Source organism: Xenopus laevis, chromosome 5L (genome assembly GCF_017654675.1).
Source record: "Xenopus laevis strain J_2021 chromosome 5L, Xenopus_laevis_v10.1, whole genome shotgun sequence".
Classification (NCBI taxonomy): Eukaryota; Metazoa; Chordata; class Amphibia; order Anura; family Pipidae; genus Xenopus; species Xenopus laevis.
In genome coordinates, this window is record NC_054379.1 from 132,982,198 (window position 1) to 133,001,214 (window position 19,017).

The following is a 19,017-nucleotide window of genomic DNA, read 5'->3' on the forward strand; positions in this document are numbered from 1 at the left end:
CAGAGATTGTAAAGTACAGAAACCTACAAAATAAATAACAAGCTTTACATTTATTTAGTAGCTACTAACAATGCAGTGATTTGGCTAAACATTATGAACATATAGTACATTGGCCAGATCTTTACAATCTGAAAATAATTATACTGATGCGTCTGTAAATGCAAACATACCGGAATTCTTCTTATACCGGCAGCCATCAAAAAGGAGTAGGCCTGATCATTTTTCTTCTTTTTAAAGGAATTGTTCAGTGTAAAAATAAAAACTGGGTAAATAGATAGGCTGTGCAAAATAAAAAAAATTCTAATATAGTTAGTTAGGCAAAAATTTAATGCATAAAGGCTAGAGTGACTGGATGTCTAACATAATAGCCAGAACACTACTTCCTGCTTTTCTGCTCTCTTGGTTTACACTGACTGTTTACCCTGGTTACCAGGCAGTAACCAATGAGAGACCTGAGGGGGGGGGCACATGGGTCATATCTGTTGCTTTTGAATCTGAGCTGCATGCTGAGGATTAATTGCAAACTCACTGAACAGTTATGTCCCATGTGGCCCCCCTTCAAGTCACTGCTAACTCAGAGTTATAGAGCTGAAAAGCAGAAAGTAGTGTTCTGGCTATTATGTTACACATCCAGTCACCCCCGCCTTTATCAATGACATTTTTGGCTAACTAACAATATTAGAAACAGTTTTTATTTTGCACAGCCTATCTATGTACCCAGTTTTTAATGCAGAACAATCATTCTCTATGGCTTCTAGGCACCATGTACTTGATATGGCAAGTGGCAATTCATCTGCATTATTTATGTTGTGGACAGTTTACAAAAAAAGATCCATACATTGCTCATCATACACTAGGAATAGGGTTGCCACCTTTTAACTTGAATAAAACCAGCCTTCCAGTCAGGTAGTAGGAGGTGATGTCATATGGAGTGGGTCGATGACATCAATGGGCAGGGAAATGGGCAAGGTGGGTGGGAAAATGGGCAGGTAAGAGGCTGGCCTGTCCATATGAATATAATCTTTTTTGGTGTAAAGCTAAACCTGTCACAAACCTCCTCCATCCTTCCCTTGCGGCACTTGAATAAAGATGACTGCGCCTATAGCCGCCGCATGGACAGCAGTGTGATCATGTCATGCGACCCGGTGCCAAATTCAAAATAAAAGAATGCTCTGGATGCCGGTTCAATGTCCAAGTATAGTAAGTGTTTGCTAATGTTCCTGGGTGCTTTATATTTGCTATTTGATTGATTATTGGATTTTGACCTTTGCCTGGACTTTTACTCTGTTGTATTTCTGCCTGCCTTGTGAACCTTTGGCCTGTGACCTGACCTTGTCTCCTGCTTTAACCCTTTGGCTATCCGACCAGGACTTCTGCTTCTGGGCTACCTCCTCGGTCCTGACAAAACCTCCCTAAATCATAATTATTCTCTGCATATGACTGAACTGAGGCAACAAAAAGAATATCTCCAGATGACTATTCAAGTATTTTGTCCTGGGCTGGAAGAAACTCGGGTAATGTCCACTTGCACTCTCAAACTGTATTCTAGGGAAGCTTCCTATGACCCGCATTTCCTCATATTTCCTGATAATAAAAAATAATTACCTATTCAAAATGTTCTCAGAATATCAATATCTACATCATACTAAAGTTTAATTTCAAGGCAAACCACCCCTTTAAGCATGAGAGCATTACATATTGTGCTTAGATTCTATTTGAATTAGTTTAGCCTCTCTAAATTGTTACACAAAATTTAGACGATGCAATGAATATATATATATATATATTTTTTTTTTTCAAAACATATACGTCAACTATTTAATCAAATTGCACTTAAAGTTTCCCTCTTTGGTAAGGTGCACATGTTTTTTGAAGAGTCAACAGTGAAGTACTAGCAAGAATGCTCTCACTCTAATTGAACTGGTATGTTTCCTCCATTGTACAGTACATGTACATCCATCCACTTAACCAGAATGTAATAATGATTGCGTATTACGATCACTGGATGTGACTTGGTTGTTAGCTGTTCAGGAGCTGTTACCATTTCAATGGCACAACAGTTTAGGAAAATGACAGTGGCATGTAAGCTCTGCATATCAATTTATTGAAATCATTTAATTCATAAAGGAAAATAGCCCAAAGTTAATCTCTAAATGTGGATCTTTTTTCATGTATATAAGCTATTAGCTTTACTTCTTGTATTGGTTATCCTTATAGAGCAGAGTAAAAATTGAATTGTACCATACAAACTGGAATGGTAGTGGCAGTTATTGGCAATAAAGAAGTGAAAAGGGAAATTAAGAGAGTTTTTTGCTTGGTTTACCCATTGTCAAAGACAGGAAAGAATTTTAATGCAACATTGAACTAGGTGACAAGAACTCAATCCTACGACTGCCCTGAATGGTAACATTTCTAATATTTGTATAAGCTGATGTAGGCAAGAACATAAGAACTGTTCCTTTTTCCCATCAGAAAGGCAGAGACCATTATTCCATTTACTGTTGTAACCACAGGCCAAACCTTCCACCTCCTTCATTGTCATCCTATTTATATATCTTTTAGAACTTTAGGAAAAATGCCATAGGGTGACCTCACATTGAAAGTTGCAACTTCAGAAGAAAACGCTTCTAAACCAAGCATAAACCTCTATTGACCTCAAGGCTGGGCCAGAGATTAAATGTTCAATCCATGCTAAAATCTTAAAAAGTTTCCTGCCAGGTTCCTCTTGGCTGCAGCTATGTGATATCCTCACAAAAAACTAGCCACAACAATTCATAGAAACATATATTGCATTAACAATCTTGTTCAGTTGAGATTACAGAGGATGCTGTTTTAACTTTCATACATCATTTCACTAATATGTTGTTACTGTGAGATGGTGATCAAATGCCACTTTTGAATCTGTGTAATTTTGGAAAAGGCTATCATGCAACACATTTGGAATTCAGAATCGTTGGTTTTCTCCAAATAAGTTTCCTGCCACAGATACTTTGCCAATAGAATACACATTACACACAAATCTGATCCCTCACTAAAGTGCTGGAGGAAAGGGTCATAAAACTGGACAGTATCTTTCTGCACTGTGCCAGTGGTTATTAACCATGAGCAGAAGGTCTATTAAACATCCAAACAGAGAATATGATGTACTTCCTTTGTATACTAATGATGAAGCATTTAGTACAAATATATAGTAAGAGTCAGCTTCAGTTGTCCTCATAAACAAATACAAACTCAGTTAAATGGATCCCCCCAAAGCCTCTAAGCAATAAATAACAGTCTGAGTCCCTTGTCAGCTGTGGTCCCTACACCAGGTGAGTGTCAACCAGGGTGTACTAACTCCACACTACAGGACTCATTTATGATTTATGGCTGTGCAAAAATGGTCAAAGCCATTCTGCAAATTCGTACTTTCACATAGTTCGACACTAGTGCGTACATTCCTCTTACACAGAGGAAACCTGGGGGAAAAGCTTCATTGTAGGTATAAAATCAGGGCAACTTGCATAGAAAATGGCACACTCCATAAGCCCTTAGTTCACAGTGGTACACCAAACTGCTCCTCCTAGCTGGCAATATTACTAGAGTGTTCTGCAGTAGTTATCCTATTGCTCACTTTACTTCATTCTCAACGCCCGATTTCCCAATTGGTTAACTTAGGGCTTAAGGCTTCTTCAGTAGTGAGGTTTCCTCCACCTGGTCCTCCAGCACATCCACCCCTTCCATAAATGGTGCATGTTTTCACTTCCCTTTTATTGCTTGGGGAATTTCTTATATTATTGCTGGGCCTATGGGAATGCTAACTCCTTACATTACCTACCTCTTAATCCTTGTTCAAACAGCCCTGATTCAGTTAAAAAACCCTTCTCCTTTTCTTCATTACTGGCAACCATTCTCCTTTAGACAAAGTCCACAATGAGATAAATGTTCTTTGCATCATTGTTCTCCTATTCATTGGCCTGTCTTTAGAACTGATGCTAAAATCACATTGTTGGCCCCTCTCTCACATGTCTTGTCTATGTAAGTTGCCTCTCATTTCTGGATATTCTACCTTCACTCCAATCACATGTTTAGCATTACTTTAGCATTACTTTAAATAGCAGTTCCTCCTTGGTTTTATTTCTTTTATTCACAGATATTTTATTCACAGATATTTTTTCTCCTGCCTGGATAGTAATCCCGCTGTTCAAATCACTGTAACCATAGGATCCTATAAAAACTGCTGCCTTTTATTTACCTTTATACCAATTCATATTAGTCGCTAAAACTTGCCACTTGAAAAATCACATAAACAAGCCAAGATTTAAAAGATATGTAACTCACTGTCCGTGTAGATCCTCAGTGTTATACACCCATCTTATTCTGAAAGCCACTGTCTATTTAATCTCAATCATGGGGGTAATTGGAAGTCACATTGGGTTTAATTATACTATATTTTTTAGCCGTTAGCCATAGAGATTGATTAGCCAACTCATTTTATTTAAGGCTATATAGGTATGGGATCCATTATCCGTAAACTGGTCATCCAGTTAAGGCCATCTCCATTTTAATAAAATAATTCAGATTCTTAAAAATGATTTCCTTTTTCTCTGTTAATGAAACCATACCTTGTACTTGATCCTTGAGTTTATGTAATGTTTGGACCTCTATTCAATGTCTTTAGCACATAACTGTTTAATCATACAAATCAAGCCCTGGAACCCAAACAATCCTGTTCCTTTCTGTTAAAAGGAGAATGGCTACCTGTAGAGCTTTGTAAAACAATAAATGCAATGAAGTGCTAAATATCAGCAAAGATGCTTGAAAGGTACTGTGTGAAATGCAGTAAAACTAGCCGTGTTACATAAGGATAAATGTATTATTATGAATGCGGAGTCTGCCCCAGCCTGCTTTTCTTTTAACAGAACATAAGATTTGCCAGAGGATGTTAAGGTTTAGCACTCGTGCATCCTACTGGGAAATAAAACTGCGCTAACCTACAATGCTTTGATTAATATACTCCCTGTTCTTTTGTAGCACAAGAGAAAATAAATGATTAAAGAAATCCCCATGGCCTGGAGTTGAGAAAAAAAGAACGACAAAGATTACCATTTTGAGTTATATTATTGCTTATGCAAAAATTCTTTTCTGAAATGATACAGATTTTATTCTACTTCCGAGGAAGGAGAAAATAACTGTCCTTTATCATACACCAATTTTGTGTTTTTTAAAGTCTTTCTGGAAGAACCAAGGCCTTCTCTAGCAAAGTACAGTCTCAGACTGGGTTTTATGAACCTTAAAGTTCGGGGGTTTAGTTTGAGACAGTAACAACTGTGATGCTTGCACAGAAACCATTTAATAGTATAAGGTCGGCTCTGGTCAAGATGGGTCGTTTGTAGTACTCTTGAGTATTCTACGCTATCTCTTGCAGTCTGCTTGATGGCAGCCCAATTCCTTAAGACCACCAATAGGCTCATGTTAATATTCATTTTATTGCTACTGGGATTAAGCTGTTCTGGCTCACTCAGTGTTATACAGAAGAACAGGAAGCACACACCAATAAAATGCTTTTGTGAAACCTTCTTTACAATGCCTGGGGTGCACCAGAAACAGAAATGTAGTTTATGTCTGCATTACTTCCAGTGTTAACCCAATAGCCTGATATAATAAAAGAAGGAATTCCTTGTACTTGCCTGAATATTCACTTCTCTTCTCTAGCATAGGAATCTGTTTTTTTTTTTACAGGTATTCTGGCAAGAAAGAAGATCAGTTTTTTAAATACAGGTATGGGATCTGATATCCAGAAACCTGTTATCCACAAAGCTCTGAATTACAGGAAGGCTAGACTCCATTATAATCAAATAACTCTAATGTTTCCTTTTTCTTTGTAATTACAACACTGTACCTTGTACTGGGTCCCAACAAAGATACAATTCATCCTTTTTGCACGCAACACAATCCTATTGGGTAATTTAATATTTAAATTATTTTTAAGTAGACTGAAGGTATGGAGAGATCCAAATTTCTGAAAGATCCCTGGAAAACTCCCAAACATTCTGGATAACAGGTCCCATACCTGTACAGCTTGAACCAATTATTAAAAGACTGTCTCACTCTATTTTATAAAAAATAATCCAAGATTTTAAAAATGATTTCCCTTTTCTTTGTTATAATAAACAGTGCCTTGTACTTGATCCAAGCTAAGATATAATTAATCTTTATTGGAAGCAAAACCTGTTTTGTTAACGTTTACATTATTTTCTAGTGGACATAATGTATGAAGATCCAAATTATGGTAAGATCCATTATAGGGAAAGCCCAAAGTCTAATATATTATGAGGAGTGAATTTACCAGATTTCCATCCTTGATAACGGGTTTCTGAATTCAATACCTGTATATTTTATGTTACATTTTCATTTCCATGAGTATACTAGAAAAATAAAACAAGGGCTCTGGAACGGATAGTAGAAGAATAAAACAAAGGCTGTAGAACAGATTGTTTCTGAGGATCCCTGCAAAAAGATCACTGTTATACCTTTATCTAAATATTTCCATAAATACTGTGGGAGCCATGTTTAGTAGCCATTTAAATTGAGGGCGAGGAAAAAAAGCAAATAATGTATGGATATTTGATTACAGCACCTAATTTAGCCACTAATTGAATGTCTGGGTGTTGGCATCTCTTTAAAGGAGAACTAAATCCTAAAAAAGGAATATGTAGAAATGCCATATTTAAGATGATGAACTTATTCCTAAATACTTATATCCTAAAGTTTCAGCATCTCTATAGTAGTAACTTCAAAGTTGCCACAGGAGCTCTCCATCTTGTAGTTTTTTTTGTAATAGTAGCTGATGCCACAGGGATGATTATTAAATTCAGGTGCTGACTGAGTGATCATCAGGTACCTCATATTTGTGCCCCACAAACAAACCCAATCAAAAGCATGGAGGAGGGGGAGAATATTTCCTTTAAAAACTTACAGAAGAGGTGATTGTCTTATAGAAGCATGAAAAAGGTCATTATCATATAATAAAAGGGTATAATAGAGGTATGGGGTTCATTATCCAGACACCAAGAAAGCTCCATATTATGAAAAGGACATCTCCATATACTCAATTTTAATCAAATAATTCACATTTTCAAAAATGATTTCCCTTTTCTCTGTTAAAATAAAACAGCACCTTGACCAAACTAAGATATAACTTGATCCAAACTAAGATATAATTAATCTTTATTAGAGGCAAAACAATCCTATTGGGTTTTTTAGACTTAATTACAGAAGTACCCCTTATCCAGAAAACCTCAGGTTCTGGGCATTCTGGATAATAGATCCCATACTGGTGTTTTATATGACTGAGAAATTGGGACTTTAAGGGGGTTATTTATCAATGTCCAAATTTATCTCAATATCTTCTGCTACAAATTCTGATCAAATCCACTTGGGTTTTTTACGCTTATTTATTATTACATTTTCCCGAAAATTAGCTTTGTGAGAAAAAAATCAGATTTTTGCATTTTTTTCGAATTTTTCATCCGATTTTCACGATTTTTCGTTATTTTAACCTGAAAACATCAAAAAATCATTGGGACTTCTCCCATTGACTTATATGTAACCTTGACAGGTCTGAGATGCCAAATTTTCTGATTCAGACTTTTCCATCCTCTGGGTTTAATAAATTCCGAAAAATGTGTGATTTTTTAAAAGTCCGTTTTCATTAAAAAAAAATCACGAATTTTTCATGATTTTTGCATTCAGAGTTTAGTAAAAAAAAAACCCTAAGTCTGATTGGGGTTACCCTCAAAACTACAAAAAAAAAAAAAATTTGAGCCAGACAATCAATTCTCTGTGCCAAAGTGTCAACATGGCTTATCTAGCATTGGTGAAATTTGTGTATTTTGTTTGTCATCTTTCTCTTTCTGTTTGAGAACATAAGGTACATGAAGCAACCATTGAATGATACATATTTCATCAAATTATCAATATTGCAAATGAACTGATCTTGTGTGTACAGCACTGGATGGGTTTCTTACTCCAGACCAATTCCCTCGTAAAGTGATTTAGGCCTTTTGTTATTACAAATAAATTTGTCCCACCACCATCACCTGAATGAATACTGTGACTCATCCCAATCGTGTTGTTTACGCTTATTTATTATTACATTTTCCCGAAAATTTGCTTTGCGTGTAAAAAAAAGTTTTTCACAATTTTTTCTGACTTTTTTGCAACCTCGACAGGTCTGAGATGCTGGATTTTCTGATTCAGACTTTTCCATCCTAAGGGTTTAATAAATTCAGAAAAATTCATGATTTTTTTTAAAGTCAGATTTTATAAAATAAAATCATGATTTTTTCGTGATTTTTGCATTCAGAGTTTAATAAATAACCCCCTAATTATTTAACATTGTCCCCCATGACAAAGACAACCAAAATCTACCTATTATGCACATTATCCACCTATCATCTCTTATAATATATTTGTAGTAGCGGGAGCCTTCTCCGCTCTAAATTTCTGCTTTGTCAGCCTTTTCTTATTCCAAAAAATCCGGGCCCGTTAATACATAATAAGATTGCTATTGCTCTTGACGTATATGCAGCACATTTGCATTCCCTAATTTCTTTTTATTTTGCTGCCATAGAAGACAGAAAACAACAGTGAGAAATTGCTCTTCCATTCTGTCCAAAACAGTATAATTTATCTTCGAAATCTAACATTTTATCATATTATGGAAGCAGTTCCATATTACATCTGGGGATCAATGCAATCTGAGCTTTAACAGTAAAGCAATTAACTTATTTTTACATATTACGCCTGTCTACTGTGATAAACATCTATCCAAAGAGAATTTCATGGCTCAGTACCCATAGAAAATATTTCATTTTAGGAATGTTTCCGACTATCATATGCAAATGAAGACAACATTTGAAACATAAAGTCTCCCTAACAATGTTCCTGTAAATGAACTTGAGAAAGGGACATCTTTCTAATGTCTGCTATCTAATCAGCAATAAACTATTTTGACTGAGCCATCGCATAATATCCAATATAAAGAGTCCCCAGAGAAAATTTTACAGACTTGGAGAGCCGCCGGATGATATAATTTTATGATGTTAAAGTTTGGATTAATATAAAAGTTAAAGGAGAGCTAAAGAACCAACTGGTCTTCCCCATAAAAAAAGAAACGTCTCATATTCAATTCTAGCCACTATATCTCCCAGGAGGAACTAGATTATTCTAATCCCACATTGGCAGCAGAAATGTTGCATGGCAACGAGATTATAACTGACACCTTCTTGCAAACTGTCTTTCCATTCTAGTCTGTAATTAATAATCATTTGCCTTTTGGAAGAGAAGAAACACAGAATTTATTTGTACAGTAGAACATGATTTTACAAGCAACAATAAGAGAAAATAGAGGAATGGACCTTCTATTCAACTTCTCCCTGTGGTCCAATTAATAAGAGCTGGATCCGTGATCTGGCATGAGATATGCTTTCTGTTTTTGATAAGCTGTGAAAATAGCAGCATTATCAAATCAATTGCACTTGTGTTTTACAAAGATTAATAACATCAAGGGCTTTGGGAACAGACAGTAAAAAACATAGATATTTTTGCTTGCAGCCTTTTGATTTGTTATATTTTATTGTCTTTTTTCCCTTCTTGAGTGCTTAGCAACATTTAATACTCATTTAAAAGATTTAGAATGCTTGCTGTGAAAATGAACATGCCGCAGTGTAAATCAATACAGAGCATGACTAAGCACTTCCCAAATAGCTAAATGTGGTATTCTAAAAGAAAAGTCTTCCATAGAAATAAACTTCCATATCATACATTGTATTTTCTTTTTAAAATACCTTTCATTCTGTTGACCTTTATTTTTTGGATATTATTATTATTATATTATTTTTACCTTTTATCTAAAACAATTGTCCTATTAAAAGGGAACATTCATGGATATACAGTACACGTGTATTCAAACTGCAGTGAACACTTAATATATTTTCCACACAGAAGGTAATATTCTTTTCCTAATAGCTTTGGAAAAATAAATGGCTTATTAGTGTAATTTCTCAACCCAACATTTTTCACTGTGCTAAAAACAGCTTAATAGTTTAGTACAGAAATCAGCCAATTAGTGCAGTTGAAAGCTGTCAGTAACTCACAGCATGGTGGTTTTATTTTCAGCCTGAATTTAAAAAAGGTTAGGTTGAAGAGCTCACAAATAAACTGTCAAATATATAAACAACTGTAAGAAAACAAGAAACAAAGAATCATTGTGAAACAGATTTATTAAACAGCCACTACCATTTAGAAGATTTTTTTAATAAGTAGGATATTGTCCTCAGTATGACACCAATGTCAGGCATTACTGACTCGCTCTTAAACTGGCAAAATGCTCTGTATGTGTTATATTGTTTAATGTTTAATTCGGTGTATACAAGACACAGCTTTGTGATGGTTTGCCCTGTGGGGCATTAGCATAGGCTCTTTTGTTTATAACAGCCTCATCATTTTTCTACAAGCAACTACAGTACATCTGCACACATTTAATGATGAGCCTCAAGCCCTTGAAATCCCATTGCTTTCACTTTGTGTAAAATCTCACTTTCCTTGTATTGATGTCTTTCTTGCAGCCATTTGTTTCTATTGTGCTTTGTATGCTGTTGGAATCCGCAAATACAAGACATTACCTTCTGTTCTGTTCAATGTCGGTGATTTATTGGCTGAATTGCAAGTAGACGAGCATTGCCTCTTGTGGTACAATTAGTAAATTAGTACTAATGGAATGTCACAACTTACCCCTTTCAGAGACGATGGCCCTTTAGGCAAACATTTCCCTAATCGAGTTCAATGATGTGTCTACCACATTGTTTTTTATTCCTGTGCACCAGTTTCAGTCAATGAACTACAATCTATGTTTGGACTTTTGAATGGTGGGAGGATGAATTTTATTTGTAAAGGCAGTTATTTAGCTTGACTGAAACACTCATCATACACCAGGACTCTCTTACTATACTGTCTGCTGGAGCCTAGACCAAAGATATATGCAAAGTGTTGTACCGGTATGGGATATATTATGTAGGGGGTTCAGGATAATGGATCTTCCCATAATTTGGATTTTCATACCTTAAGTCTACTGAAAACCATTTAAACAGTAAATAAACCCAGTAGGATTGTTTTCACCACCATTATGGAGTCATGCAGGTTACTTACCTTCAAGTACAAAGTAGTGTTAAAGTTTTACTGTGAAAAACAATATAATTAGTACAATATAATTATTTGCTTAAAATGGACCCTATGGAAGATCACCTTCCTGTAATTATGAGTTTTTTTCTATAATGGGTTTCTGAATAAGGGATTTCATACCTGGATATGTTTAGTAACCCCTAGCAACAGTGGTGTAACTACAGAGGAAGCAGACCCCACGGTCACAAGAGGGGAAAAGAGGAACTGGTAGAAAAACCTCCCTCCCTTCCACTTCTCAAGCAGTTGGGCTGGAAGTAGGGGGTGCGAGCAGGTGGGCAGACAAGAGGGGGGCAGGTAGGCTTAGAGGTTTGCAATTTTTTGTGGGGAAGTGTAGCATCCTATAGTTACACCACTGCCTAGCAACCAGTCAATCAGCAGCAAGTATGAAAACAAACATCTGAATATGAACCCATAATTTGGCGTATCTCATTTAATGCATAGCTTCAAGAGAAATTACCTGGCAATGGAGTTAATCTAAACTGCCCCATTTTGCATTTTTCACTAAAGAATTTGTAAAACTTTGCTGAAAGCATTAGAGTCAAAGTGCGTTTGTTCTCACGCCAAAGTCAAATTTATTTTTCTCAAGCCCAATGCATTGGAGAAAAGTGCAATTTTTTTTTTCTGGCAAAACAAAACAAATGGGAAATTCTAGAGCAGATATGAGAAAATGTGCACCAATCGTGAATTTCACTGCAAATCTGTATCAGGTGAAAAGGTTTTCTGATCCCTACCTGCCAGTAAACAAGAGTGCCACTATTAAAACATTGACATAATGGAGTAATGTAATAATTTAACCACAGGTGCAAAGTTTTTCATTGGTATGTTAGCCCACAGCAATTGATCAGTAAGTAGAATTTACTAGTTAGTTGCTTGAAAGCAAACCTCTGATTGTTATGGGTCACTACACTAAGGAAAATGACTAGGGGATTTCTTAATTTGACCCTTCACTTTGAGCTGTCCCACTGGACCCCATTATTTCATACCTTAATAACACCAGGAGACAGAGATTGGTGTAAAATGGCCACAGTATTTATTCACAGCATTTTACCAAAAATATAGGACCTTGCCAGCTTAACCCAAGGCAATATTCTAAAGCCAGAATTTAAGAGATCGCTACTATGCTCTGCCGCCAACATGAGAGAAGTTCAGCAGCCCTGCTCCCGGACCTGCATCTGCAGGGTGTCGATGATAGGAAATCCAAACAGGCTGCCCCCTAGCACAAGCAGTAGTAGCGTCTGTATCAATCAACCCACCGTGCAGTCACAGGAGAGAACCTCCTTTCGCCCTCTTCTAAACTTACCTGTGCAGTGCTCTGGCAAGTTCCTACCAAATAAAACTTAAAATATAATATCATATATCCACTGTTTTGATCCAGAGGAAGGCAAAAAACCCAGCCCGAGTCCAGTGCCAATTATGCTTCAAGAGGGAAAATTTTTTGGCAAGTATTGTTTAGCAGCAAGCAAGGGTAAAATGTGCAGTGATAAAACCACAAAAAGCACAAAATAATAATATATCATATTATGATATTTATACATAATAAAACCAGTGTTCAAAATCTGGTTCTCGATTTCTGAAAGTGGTCAAAGAGGTCAAATTACCTTAATTGCCTGTTCCAAGGTTGCATCAGAGGTTGCATGTTAATAATTCAGTGGGGAGTTCAGCCCATTATAATAGTATTTCAAGAATATATGGGAAAAGAAAAGTGATTTAGAGAAGACTCATCAGTTCTTGATCAGTCATTTGTTACGTTGTGAGTCATAGAGGTCTTTTTATTCATTTATCATTTAGTGTAGTACTACCAGTATTTTAGATGTAACAATTATTTTGCACACTGGGACAAATAATTCTAGTGTAGGGTGAAAGGATTTGGATGAGGCTCCCTGTAAGACAGAATGGTTTTCTCTTTGATAAGTCAGCACTGGTAAATTCTTTAATTATTGTATCCATTTGTTATAACTCGTACTGAATGTCAGGAAAAGGTTACTAAAGTTTTGACAAATAAAGAGAATATTAAATTAAATTTGTATTGGCACAATTTGATAACTCAATCCTATAATTTTTATACTGCTATTCAATGTTTGCCAACTACTTACCTAGAGAAAATCAGCTAAAATGTTCAGCAGAGCTTGGGGGAGGAACAGAATCTCCTCTTATCCCAACATTAGATAAATCAGTTTTTTTGTATACATTCTCGGTATGGAACAAAGTATATTTCTCCAGTACCACAGAACATTTGATGTGCATTATACGTATGTTTAGTAGTGTTTTCCTTTGATACATTGTTTTATATATCTGTCTATATCCATCCATAAGGATCAGCCCTTTTTTGGGTGAGTGGTGACAATTTTGACAAATCTGACTTAGAATTTTGCCATGTAATTTGTTTAGCTGGAAAAAACACCTATTGACTCCAATGCATTTAGCCAGAGAGAAAAATGCCCATTTGGCTTCAATGCATTTTGCCTGGAAAGACCTATTGGGAATAAAGCATTACACAGTTTATTATATGGTCTGCCTTATATATTTATAGTTATCATATCCAACTTAACTATCTCTTCTCCAATGTGAACATCCCTTAACTGACCAGACTTTCCTCATAACTGAGACTTTCTACACTTATTATTATTATACTTTGTTTCCCTACTTTAGGCTCTCTCTAATTCAATAATTTCCAGTTTAAGTGCTGGAGTCTAAAATCTGCACTATCTATTCTAGGTGTAGCCTTACCAGTGCTCTGTAAAGTGGAAAAATAACCCCCTCCTCCAGCAAATCTATGCCCCTTTTAATTCAGCTCAAAACATTGCCCTTGCAGCTGCTGAATGGTATTTATTGCTACAGCCAAGTTTATTGTCTACAAGTACTCCAAGGTCTCTTTCTATTATGGATTTGTCCATTGAGCATATTGGTGCAAGGATGCCACAGCTTGGATAAAATTAATTGGGCTGGATAGTTTTGTGTCATATACCAACACTGATACATTACTTGCAATACCATCCCCTAAGCCATTAATGAATAAGCTGAATAAAAGTGGACCCAATACTGAACCCGGTGCCTGTGTGGCTCCATTATTTAATAGAGCTACACACTCAACTTGCATATTTGTTGAATATTAATACACTTATAACATGTTTGGGGTTAATCTTAGCCTCTGCCTCAATTTGTTCCTCAGTTCCTATCTTTGCTTTCCTGATTGCTGTTTTATAGAATTTATTATAGTGTTTTTATTCATTAAACACAGATTATGGCTGACTAATAATTTTTAAATGCTTTTCCTCTTGATTCCTATTAACTTATTTACGCCTGTCCTTAATGTTCTTACATTTACTTCTTAAGAACAGTAATGCTTTAATATCATTTAAATGACAGCCAGGCATTTCAGGTTTTTAGCAGAAAACATAACGCCCCAATCCATACTCTGAAGTACTGAACATAAGGAACTAAATTTTGCCTTGCTGAAATTTAGAGTTTTGGTCCTATTGTATATTTGCTTTTTGCAACAAACATTAAAATAGATTGCACTGTGGTTATTATTATTAAAAGTAAAAGTATTTTCATGCTTATTAATGAATAGCAAGTTTCAGTATGAAGATATTCAAATAGTTTCCATTTCACTGGAACCAACTCCCAATAGTGTAAACACATTGTAATACATATACCGTGCCATGGAAAAATCCACACAGTCACTAATATAGAACATCTATAGTCCCATAACAAATATACTGTACTTTGTACTGTATGATAATTAGGCTAGAAAGAAACCATAATGAAGAACAAACACTACAATAGTTTAGATGAGTAAAGATGAATGGATTCCACAAGTTCAGTCACAGTGCTTACGTCCAAAAAAGCAAATAATGCAAGAATGAGGCTTGTGATGAACTTCAATCAAACGCAGTAATTTGCTGCAAAATTGGTTGTGCTTTATTTCACACTACATGTTTCGAGACTAGCTCTTTACCAATTTTGCAGCAAATTACTGCGTTTGATTGAAGTTCATCACAACCCTCATTCAAACACTACAATAGGTATGGGACCTGTTATCCAGAATGCGTTGGACCTGAGGTTTACCAGATAAGTGGTCTTCTCAATTTAGATCTCCATACATATATCTGCTAAAAAAGTATTTAAACATTAATGAAACCCAATAGTATTGTTTTTCCTCCAATAAAGATTGAATATATCATAGTTAGGATCAAGTACAAGATACTGTTTTATTATTACAAGGAAAAGGGACATTTTTTTAAAAGTTTCAAATATTTTATTAAAATGGAGTCTATGGCAGATGGCCTTTCCATAATTTGGAGCTTTCTGGACCTGTATTAGGATTTTTTATCTTTAAATGGTATGTACGTAGCCTTAAGGCATGGTGCTCCAAATTAAGGCAGGACCCTTGCTCAGAAAACCCTAGGCCCAAGTATTTTGGAAAATAGATCCCATACCAGTTCTTTAATTTCAAGATGAAAGCAAAGTGACAATTGAAAATAAATATTGGATTTACTAATAAAGCAATCGTACTATTATTCAGAGGAATCGCTGTTTAGTGTTGTATTTTTTTTTGTGGGTTTTGCAACAATGGAAGTGGAATAATTAGTAAAGAAAATGTAAAGAAAGCAGACCTAGTGGATGGATAGAAGAAAGAAAAAAACGTCATTAACTAGGCATAAAAAGCCGATTCAGACAGGTGCCGTTGACTATAAAAAGGAAAATTCACCATGAAGAGAATGTGCTAAGTCTTCAGGTTTCTGCAAAATCAGCACTAAGAGCCCGCTGCCAAGCTGCAAGCCTTTATGGGAACATTTTAACGTTGTCAACGATAGAAACCCTTGCGTGTCTTAATGAATATAAAATCAGCGTGCTTCTTTGAGTACGGACACAGTAAAACATCTGGGAACCAAAATGTTGTTCTAATTTTGATTGTAAAATTTTAATGGTGGAAAAGCAGCGTTTATTTAGCATTCACTGCCATGGAGAATGAATGGTGTTTTTTTTTTTTTCTGTAAGGTTCTGTATGTAATTTTAGTGCCTGCATCATATAGCTGTGTTCTTAAAGTCAAGCGTGATTGTGTGCAACATTTTCAGTGCAATATTCTCCTATGTCTTTCTGTATATAGTTTTTAAACCACCTGAAATGTATATTTTACTCATTATAGTTGTTTGATTATGGTATACCTAGTAGAACTGTATCCATGAAGGGACACAAGAAGGAAATGTGAGCATTGAGTGGGTTCATGGAAGCTAAACCCTGTTTCATAAGACAATAGTCATAGACGCAAGGGGCATAGAATTAAATTGGAGTTGCATCAGTGAATACGTAATGCACAAACATTGTACATGTGTGCACTAATGCCAGTGCAAAAAGGATTCACACTACAACAAACTTAATCTACTCCTGTCATTAGATATGCATGACCAGCACAGGGTTAAAATCCTGTTTTTTGATCTGATAAAATAACTAACTGACACAATCTAGATGCCTACTTAGCTCTACCCAACAGTCTGCTTTCATTATTTTCTCCCCTCTAGCCAATCACTATTAACCCTGGAAAAACTCTCTCTTCCCTACAAAAAATAAGAGAGGGTGTTTGACTCTTGCTTTTTCCTTTAAGTTAATTTTTAGTATGTTGTAAAAAAAAGCCAATTCTAACCACCTTTTCAATTGGTCTTCAGTATTTATTGTTTTATAATGTTTTAGTTATTTGCCATTTTCTTCTGACTCTTTCCTGATTTTAAATGGGGGTCACTAATCCCATCTAAATACAAATGCTCTGTCAGGGTTTAAGTGTATTGTTATTGCTACTTTTTTTTTATTACTCATCGTTCTGTGCAGGCCCTCTCCTATTCATATTCTAGTCTCTTATTCAAATCAGTACATGGTTGCTAGGGTAATTTGAATCCTAGCAACCAAATTGCAGAAAATGCAAACTGGGGAGCTGCTGAATTAAAAGCTAAATAACACGAAAAACACAAATAATAATACATGAGAACCAATTGCAAGTTGTCAAATCACTCTTAAAAGTCAATTCAAAGGTGAGCTACACCTTTAACACCAGCATGATCTGATTTCCTACAGAGGCTATGGGTCATTGGGTGTTAGGATTTTGGCAAGAGCATTATTAACCAGTCCATTTAACATTAGCAAGTAAGACTGAATTTGACTGATAGTAAGACGTGAGTAAAAAAGAGTCAAGCCATAAAGGGTATGTAAGTCAAGAGGGTTGACACATCAAAAGGTGGTAGATGCAGGGGTGTAACAAGAGGGCACCGGGCTCCTGCTCGCAGCTTTCTTCAACCCTGCTAAGGCACAAGTGCCTTAAAAGAAGAAGAAAGCAGTGGGGAAGGGGATTTGAATGCTATAGAGAAAACAGACCCCGTGGTTTCCCCAAGTCACCTCCCATGACTGCGGAGTCTGCTTCCTCTATAGTTTCACCAGTAGGTAGATGAAATAAGAGGATATGTAAATTGTACAGCTTGGGGTAGTTCTGGAAGAGGAAGTTTTACAGAGGATTTCCATCAGGACAGATTTTTTTCTGTGGAGAGAGAAGTATTTTGACCCACCCTCCCTAGTTATGGTGCTCATAATTAATGTAGGGCAGCAGGAATGCTTGTCAGGGGGGATGTATCCCCTAGACTAAAATCAGGGTGCTGATTGTGTTCAGTCTCCTCAAACATGGGGTCCCAGGACACGGGTTTTCTTTATGCTTACCTGCTCTTATTTGCCCACCTGATGCAAACGACTTGCAAGCATTCCAAGATATTTAGATTTGGATTTAAAGGGTTCTGTTTTATAAAGTAGCTGCCATTCAGTGTTACACAACAGACATCCTATCTTTATTATTACTGATCTTCATTTCCCCTAAAAAAAAATAAAAATTTTAATCTATTCCTTGAAAGCAAGAATGGCAAAAGTAGATAATTCAAGGGCACTCGAGACTCATAACAAGCAGACCTGTTATTACAATCTAAAGGGGAAAGTTCCTCTAGCAAGAATTCATCTTTATTATCTACCTGTTTATTATTCATATCAGGGCAAGTGAAATTGCATTTGTGACTTAAATGGAAAAGCAAGAAAGCGAAGAGGACTGTGACAGTTACAAACTCCATTTCTAAGTCTCCATGACATGACATCACATGAAGAATGTTGTTTCTAGGAAACGGAGGTAGAATTTTATTTTGCTCTTTACTTTCCATTCGTGGGCTACCCAGTCCCACCTCTAGATCAGGAAATCAGGAGCACATATGGAAATTACATCCCCTTCATGTGGCCATGCAAAATATTGTATATGTTGAGTTCAAGCACGCTGTAAAAACAGTATACGTGAATATTAAAGCATACACTACTCTTTCATGTCCCAGCATATGTGTTAGTGCATGGGTTCCTTTAATCCCAGAATGCTCTGCTTAACATACAAGCTTGTCAGTAGAAATATCTAGTCGGTCGTAAGACTGCGTGAGATCATTGTAAAAACAAGCCTGCTTTTTATGGCATAGTAATGTGGTGCAAATGATACTTGACAGGGTCATGCAGGTTGTCCTGCTTCTCCAAGCAATTTACTTCCTATGGAAAAACAGGCTCACCGCAATCTACACCACAACAGTCCTAATGGGAGGCCTGATTCTTTTTATATTGCTCAGCATGGCCAAATAGCACAGAGATGATTGGTCTTGTGTGAGACAGAGATAACAGGAAGCCGTGGTGATAGAAAATGTGTTTTTTTGTTTTCTTCCTCTTGTGGCTGATTAGGTTCCCATTGTTTTTTAACTTTGCAAAGACTTTTTATGCCTTTGCAGCTTTAC